This window comes from Manis pentadactyla, chromosome 10, assembly GCF_030020395.1.
Source record: "Manis pentadactyla isolate mManPen7 chromosome 10, mManPen7.hap1, whole genome shotgun sequence".
Lineage (NCBI taxonomy): Eukaryota > Metazoa > Chordata > Mammalia > Pholidota > Manidae > Manis > Manis pentadactyla.
Genome location: NC_080028.1, coordinates 45,958,683 through 45,967,726, shown reverse-complemented (window position 1 = coordinate 45,967,726; position 9,044 = coordinate 45,958,683). Strand labels below are relative to the sequence as shown.

Sequence of the window (9,044 nt, the reverse complement as noted above, 5' to 3'; positions counted from 1 at the left end):
GGAGAGATCAGAATTTAGGATGAGACCAGCTGTGTACATGGCTGGAGAGTGTAGTGACTGCCAGGCTATAATGGTATAATGGAAGGAGCCAGAAAAAGATATCAAAAAAAAATTGTCTATTTTTTTCATAGACTCTTAGAACATGACAGTTAGAAATAACTTTCATGGGGCAGCTGCTCACTTATAATAACCTGCTAATTAGTTATTTAACTTATCCTTGAATATATCAAGGCCATACTTTGTGCTGCCTCCGTTCTACAGGAGTCAAGAGTAGTTACTGTCATGTTCATTAGGTTAGAATACATTCAAGGATTTGGAGTCTCTGATATTATAGCTTTTTACTGATGTATTCAATAGAATAACTCAAATAAAAATGAGATTAAGTACATGTTTGTTATTAATTGATAACATTTTCAGGTCAGGGAAAAATAAAGATGATCGTTTTGCAGTGAAATAACCATTTAAAATAAAGTGGTATGCCTCACTTATAAGAAAAGTATCAAAGAAATAATTATCATGTAAGATTATCTTGCAAGTAAAATTATTAAAAATAAAATCCAAAATAATAATGCCTGAATACCGAAGGCTTTGGATGACAGAGACACTTACTTACCCATGGAAAGAGTATATACACCTGGGCACATTTTTTAAAGGACTAGTTTGTCAGTAAATATGAGAGGCTATTTATTAAATACTTGTCTTTTGGCTAGTTCTTAAATGAAGAATTAATTTGCTGAAGACAAAAAGATTTACATACAAGAATGCCCTCTAAAACGTTATTGTATAATTAATGGAAGTATTCTTAATGCCCCAGAGATACTGTCTGTGGTTAGGAACAATTGAAAAGCTAACATTTTCATTAATTTGTGATTATTACAATTGATTAAGGATGACCAATTGCCTCAAATCCTAAAATTACACCTTTTCTGGAAATATTTAAACTTTAGATCCAATTTGACACGGATCAAATTCATCTCGTTCCTTCAAGTATAGTATTGCCACAATAACTGGGAGGTAAGTGATTAGGTAGGAAATGTGGAAAATAAAATATACTCAAGGGTATCCTGGAAGGTGTAACAATGGCTTCTTTGACATGATTCTGGAAAAGAAGCTTCACAGGGAGGCAGTCTTGTAGGGAAACTCCAAAGGACAGATTGTGACTTTTCAGCTTTTTAGAATAGCCAATTTTTATTTCTTCTCCATGTCATATTTAAATCTTGTTAAATATTAATGCCTTGCCTAATAATAACAGTTCTTTAGGAAAATAAGCACAATCTGAAGAGCAAAGAGGTGTCCTGGGGCAATGATGAGGGACATTCCCAGGGCCAAAGTGAGTCTCCAGAGAAAGGAATCACACAAAGAAGTAAACTCTTTCCCCAAGTGGTTTTCACCTTCCTCTATTTTGGCAGATATAGATTTCATGTTATTAGTCGAGCTAGCAAGTTGCTTCATATGGCTTTTGGGAGAGAAATCATCTCTACATGAATTACAGGACTTAATGATCATGGAAGCCTAGGGACAGGATTTGGTTCTCTGAGGAACACCATCAGAACATCCCATCTGTCAGGATCCTGGGAAAGCTTGAGCTAGGTGGGGTGTTAGACAACAGATGGATATTGAAACAAGAATTCAAGAAAGGAAACATAACAGATGCTGTTCAAACTAATACTTGGTAGGGAAACAGACTTGAATATTTCAGTATATTAACATACAAGGGGATCAAGGAAGAAATCCTGGAGATGTACGAGAGTCAGGAAATTTCGCAGTAACTGTGGTACTGCTCCCTGGTCACCCAGACAGCAAAGGGTCCTCTAGAACACTGAGGACTTTAAAGAGTTATTTGAAGACAACTGTTGCAAAACATGGAAAATAATACATCTAAGCCTTGGTGGTATTATATTGATGTAGGGTATGAGAATAATTTGCTGATATGCTCTTCTGACAGAATGGGAAATGAAATTTTTATACAGGTACGTTCCCACCTATTGACATTTATGGATCTCCTTCTCTGCCCTGGGGAGTGAGGACACCAGGACGGCTGCCCTAATCTCAGGGGACTGGGAGATCCTCCTGGCATTTTCTATCAACTTTAAAATTCACCCTGTAACTATAGTGAAAATGAATCATCAGATGGATATTTTCTATAAACCACATTGTGAAGAATAAGGTAAAGAAGACTCCAGGAAATACCAAGTGCAATCACTTCTACATCAGATTATGGATGCACTAAAAGTAAAATATGTGCTTCTACTGACTTGCTTGTCTACTTTCCTCTACACAGCTTATTGAATATTATCTTTATATGCTTTATTTCTATCTTTTTTTCTATTCCTCAGATTCAGTTTATGGTCTCCTAGTGTATCTTAAGACAGTGATGAAAAATCATTCTGCAATAACATTCATCCTACTTGGATTAACAGATGACCCACATCTACAGGTTTTTCTTTTAGTATTTTTGTTTCTCACCTACATTTTCACTGTTGCTGGAAAATCATCATTGTGCTCCTCACTCTGCTGGACTCTCACCTTAAAACACCCATGTACTTTTTTCTTTGTAATTTCTCCATCTTAGAAATAATATTTACAGCTGTCTGTGTTCCTCGATTCCTGTATAGCCTGACAACTGGGAACAGAAGGGTTACCTATAATGCTTGCATCATCCAGATATTTTTTGTCATCCTCATTGGGGCAGCAGAATTTTTTCTTCTAACTGCCATGTCCTATGTCCGCTACGTGGCCATCTGCCAGCCCCTGCACTACACCACCTTCATGAGCGACAGAGTTTGCACCATTCTTGTCCTTTTGTGTTGGCTGATTGGGTTAATTGTCATACTCCCTCCGCTTAGCCTAGAAGTTCAGCTGGATTTCTGTAACTCCAATCTCGTTGACCATTTTGGCTGTGATGCATCTTCTCTTCTGAAGATTGTATGCTTGGACACTCAATTTGTAGAGCAAATTATTCTAGTCGTGGCTGTGCTGACCCTCATTTTTACATTAGTGTGTGTAATTGTATCCTACATATATATTATTAGGACTATTTTAAGACTCCCTTCAGTTCAGCAAAGAAAAAAGGCTTTCTCCACCTGTTCTTCCCACATGATTGTAGTTTCCATCACCTATGGAAGTTGCATCTTCACCTATATGAAACCAGCAAAGGAAGGCATTGCCATTAATAAAGTGGTGTCATTGCTCAACATATCAGTCATCCCTCTGATGAACCCTTTCATTTATACTCTATGGAACAAGCAAGTCAAACAAGCCTTCAAGAACTCAATAAAAAAGATGGCATTTCTTTAAATGATTTAGAAAACTAAAATACCTTCAAAATAAAAAATACATGCATATGAATATTTCATTTTTTACTATGTGTTCTAATTCAAGTGTACAGTACAGTACTGAAGAATGGTTAAGTGTAGTTTCTTATTTATCTGTAGTGCAAACCACCATGCTACATACTGAGGTTGCACTATTACACTACACTAACTCTTGCTGTTAATGTGGAAACTTTTTTTGTTGTTCTCATCTTTTTTTTGCATTATAACCCTTTATTTTTCTCAATTTTTAAAAAAATACGGTTGATATATAGCATTGTATCAGCATTCAGGTATGACATAATTATTTGATATATGTGTATATATTGAGAAATGATGATCACAGTAGGTTTAGTTAACTCACATAGTTACAGTTTTTTTCTTGTGATAAGATATTTTTAAGATCTACTCCCTTAGCAACAAAAAATAGATTGTTCTAACTATAGTCAACATGCTGTACATTACATCACTGGAACTTTTTTATCTTTTAACTGGAGGTTTATGCCTTCTGACCACCTTTGCCCATTATCCTGCTCCTTACCTCTGCCAGCCACCAGTCTGTTCTCTGTTCCTATGCACTTAGCATTTTAAAATTCCACATATACATGATATCACGCAGTGCTTGCCTTTTTGTCTGCCTTACGTCAGATGCCCTCAAGGTCCAAACATTGTTAAAATAGCAATATTTCCTTCTTTTTTTTTAAGACTGAATACTTTTTTCACATGAGTAAATTTCACCAAAACAATGTTACTTCTCACCTCACCCTGTTGCCAAAACCCTAATGACCAATTCCTGGGGACATGCCTCAGGTTTTGTTGATATATATTAGTTTTCTTGAAATTCTTTTGGTGTCTCTGGTACATATTCCAGGTAATACTGTGTGCCCCATGCCTGAAAGTCTGTTTGAATGTGAGTCTGGTTATTGCTTTCCAAACAATGAGAACAAATGGGGGTGGGTGGTGACCAAAGCCAGCATTCTCCTGAAAGAAAACTACCTCAAAGTAGGTCATTGTAGGTTCTTCATGCAAGAAGATGTCAAACCCTGATGCAGCATATAAGTGTCTGTTTCTATGGGATTTCACTTTAATCCACCCTTTCATTGTGTCCTCCAGTAAACCTTGCTGGTTGTGAATTCAATTTGCATTGAAATTAATTCATCCACAAAAGTAGACTTGGGTTGTTTTCAAGAAGTCCTGTAACTACAGGAGATATTGGCATATTTCGGGAAGACATAGTTTTCTGACTTGTTTTCATACCATGAGATGGGAATTTAAAATCTTGAGATAATCACTTTTCTCTCCCCACATTCTCCAGATACGTAGAAATAACCAGCTGAAATTATGCTTAGTATTTTCCTCATTTTCCACTGAAACATTCCATAGAAGTAGCTACTTGGTAAAAGCAAATCACAAGAGCAGGACACAGTCAAGGTCCAACAAATGCATCTCCTCACAAGAGGGCTACAATCCAAAATGGATATTTCTGCAAATTAACTCTAATATGTGCTTGACTCATGTCTAAGCTAAACTGCAAGATCTTAGATGGCACCTCATCTCCTGATGACCTTTCCTGCTGTTCCTGCCACCAACATCCATATGGAGAGAGGTAGTATATGGGAAATCTCTGTACCTTCCCTCAATTTTGCTTTGGTCCTAAAATTGCTCTAAAAATTGTTTTAAAACACACAAAAAATTCTAATTAACAGATCCTTCATGACTTTGAAAATGGTGCATATTAGTATGATGTGTAAAAGCAAAAAAACCTGAAAAAGGGAGAAGAAAAATACAAAATTGTCTTAATTTCCTCCAGGATAAGGACAACTATGAGCCGTACCACAATACAATGTTTCTGAGAAACGGAAAATTACACATATGATTTATGTTATGTTTTGCTTTTTTTTAATCTGTGGCTAACAATATATCAACAACATATTTATTTTTATTTTTATTTTTATTTTTATTTTTTTAAATTTTATTTTGGTATCATTAATCTACAATTACATGAAGGACATTATGTTTACTAGGTTCCCCCCTTCACCAAGTCCACCCCCCACATCCCCGTTCACAGTCACTGTCCATCGACATAGTAAGATGCTGTAAAATCACTACTTGTCTTCTCAGTGTTGCACAGCCCTCCCTGTGCCCCCCACACACTAAACATGCTAATTGTAATGCCCCCTTTCCTTTTTTCCCTCTCTTATCCCTCCCTTCCCACCCGTCCTCCCCAGTACCTTTCCCTTTTGTAACTATTAGTCCATTCTTGGGTTCTGTGCTTCTGCTGCTGTTTTGTTCCTTCAGTTTTCTTTTGTTCTTATACTCCACATATGAGTGAAATCATTTTGTACTTGTCTTTCTCCGCCTGGCTTATTTCACTGAGCATAATACCCTCTAGCTCCATCCATGTTGTTGCAAATGGTAGGATTTGTTTTTTTCTTATGCCTGAGTAATATTCCATTGTGTATATGTATATGTACCACATCTTCTTTATCCATTCATCTACTGATGGACATTTAGGTTGCTTCCATATCTTGGCTATTGTAAATAGTGCAGCAATAAGCATAGGGGTGCATCTGTCTTTTTCAAAATGGAGTGCTGCATTCTTGGGGTAAATACCAAGAAGTGGAATTCCTGGGTCAAATGGTATTTCTATTTTGAGCATTTTGAAGAACCTCCATACTGCTTTCCACAATGGTTGAACTAATTTACATTCCCACCAGCAGTGTAGGAGGGTTCCCCTTTCTCCACAACCTCGCCAACATTTGTTGTTGTTTGTCTTTTGGATGGTAGCCATCCTTACTAGTGTGAGGTGATATCTCATTGCAGTTTTAATTTGCATTTCTCTGATGACAAGCGATGTGGAGCATCTTTTCATGTGTCTGTTGGTCATCTGAATTTCTTCTTTAGAGAACTGTCTATTCAGCTCCTCTGCCCATTTTTTAATTGGATTATTTGCTTTTTGTTTTTTGAGGCATGTGAGCTCTTTATATATTTTGGATGTCAACCCTTCATTGGATCTGTCATTTAACGAATATATACTCCCATACTGTAGGATACCTTTTTTTTCTATTGATGGTGCCCTTTGCTGTACAGAGGCATTTCAGCATGTTATAGTCCCATTTGTTCAGTTTTGCATTCATTTCCCTTGCCCGGGGAGATATGTTCAAGAAGAGGTCACTCATGTTTATGTCTAAGAGATTTTTGCCTATTTTTTTTCTAAGAGTTTTATGGTTTCATGACTTACATTCAAGTCTTTGATCCATTTCGAATTTACTTTTGTGTATCGGGTTAGACAGTGATCCAGTTTCATTCTCTTACATGTAGCTGTCTGGTTTTGCCAGCACCATCTGTTGAAGAGACCGTCATTTCCCCATTGTATGTCCATGGACCCTTTATCGAATATTAGTTGACCATATATGTTTGGGCTAGTGTTTGGAGTCTCTATTCTGTTCCATTGGTCTGTGACTCTGTTCTTGTGTCAGTACCAAATTGCTTGATTACTTTTAGTAGAGCTTGAAGTTGGGGAGTGAGATCCCCCCCACTTTATTCTTCCTTCTCAGGACTGCTTTAGCTAATCAGGGTCTTTGGTGTTTCCATATGAATTTTTGAACTATTTGTTCCAGTTCATTGAAGAATGCTGTTGGTAGTTTGATAGGGATTGCACTGAATCTGTATATTGCTTTGAGTAGTATGGCTATTTTGATGATATTAATTCTTCCTAGCCAGGAGCATGGGATGAGTTTCCATTTGTTAGTGACCTCTTTAATTTCTCTTGAGTGTCTTATAGTTTTCAGGGTATAGGTCTTTCACTTCCTTGGTTAGGTTTATTCCTATATATTTTATTCTTTTTGATGCTATTGTGAATGAAATTGTCTTCCTGATTTCTCTTTCTACTAGTTTATTGTTAGTGTATAGGAAAGCCACAGATTCCTGTGTGTTAATTTTGTATCCTGCAACTTTGCTGAATTTCAATACTAGCTCTAGTAGTTTCAGAGTGGAGTCTTTAGGGTTTTTTATGTACAATATCAAGTCATCTGCAAACAGTGAGAGTTTAACTTCTTCTTTACCAATCTGGATTCCTTGTATTTCTTTGTTTTGTCTAATTGCCATAGCTAGGACCTCCAGTACTATGTTGAATAACAGTGGGGATAGTGGGCATCCCTGTCTTGTTCCCAATTGCAGAGGAAAAGCTTTCAGCTTCTTGCTGTCAGTATGATGTTGGCTGTGTGTTTATCATATATGGCCTTTATTATGTTGAGGTACTTGCTCTCTATACCCATTTTGTTCAGAGTTTTTATCATGAATGGATGTTGAATTTTGTCGAATGTTTTTTTCAGCATCTAGGAGATGATCATGTGGTTTTTGTCTTTCTTTTTGTTGATGTGGTGGATGATGTTGATGGACTTTTGAATGTTGTACCATCCTTGCCTCCCTGAGATGAATCCCACTTGATCATGTTGTATGATCCTTTTGATGTATTTTTAAATTTGGTTTGCTAATATTTTGTTGAGTATTTTTGCATCTATGTTCATCAGGGATATTGGTCTGTAGTTTTCCTTATTGGTGGGGTCTTTGCCTGTTTTTGGTATTAGGGTGACGTTGGCTTCATAGAATGAGTATGGGAGTATCCCCTCCTCTTCTATTTTTTGGAAAACTTTAAGGAGAATGGGTATTATGTCTTCTCTGTATGTCTGATAAAATTCCGAGGTAGATCCATCTGGCCCAGGGGTTTTGTTCTTTGGTAGTTTTTTGATTACCACTTCAATTTCGTTGCTGGTAATTGGACTGTTTAGATTTTCTGTTTCTTTCTGGGTCAGTTTTGGAAGGTTGTATTTTTCTAGGAAGTTGTCCATTTCTCCTAGGATTCCCAGCTTGTTAGCATATAGGTTTTCATAGTACTCTATAATAATTCTTTGTATTTCTGTGGGGTCCGTCATGATTTTTCCTTTCTCGTTTCTGATACTGTTGATTTGTGTTGACTCTCTTTTCCTCTTATTAAGTCTGGCTAGAGGCTTATCTATTTTGTTAATTTTTTTGAAGAACCAGCTCTTGGTTTCATTGATTTTTGCTATTGTTTTATTCTTCTCAATTTTATTTATTTCTTCTCTGATCTTTATTATGTCCCTCCTTCTGCTGACCTTAGGCCTCATTTGTTCTTCTTTTTCCAATTTCGATAATTGTGACATTATATCATTCATTTGGGCTTGTTCTTCCTTTTTTAAATATGCCTGGATTGCTATATACTTTCCTCTTAAGACTGCTTTTGCTGTATCCCACAGTAGTTGGGACTTTGTGTTGTTGTTGTTGTTGTTTGTTTCCATATATTGCTGGATCTCCATTTTGATTTGGTCATTGATCCACTGATTATTTAGGAGCGTGTTGTTAAGCCTCCATGTGTTTGTGAGCCTTTTTGCTTTCTTTGTACAATTTATTTCTAGTTTTATGCCTCTGTGGTCTGAAAAGTTGGTTGGTAGGATTTCAATCTTTTGAAATTTACTGAGGCTCTTTTTGTGGCCTAGTATGTGGTCTATTCTGGAGAATGTTCCATGTGCACTTGAGAAGAATGTGTATCCTGTTGCTTTTGGTCGTAGAGTTCTATAGATGTCTATTAGGTCCATCTCTTCTAGTGTGTTGTTCAGTGCCTCTGTGTTCTTCCTCATTTTGTGTCTGGTGGATCTATCCTTTGGAGTGAGTGGTGTGTTGAAGTCTCCCAGGATGAATGCATTGCATTCTATT

The 9,044-nt window shown here is 36.8% G+C and overlaps 1 pseudogene; it reads left to right on the top strand.

The window, feature by feature from the left end:
• Window positions 1-2,374: 2,374 nt before the first annotated feature.
• On the top strand, window positions 2,375-3,297 carry LOC130685126 (olfactory receptor 6C2-like; annotated as a pseudogene).
• The last annotated feature ends 5,747 nt before the right edge of the window (window positions 3,298-9,044 follow it).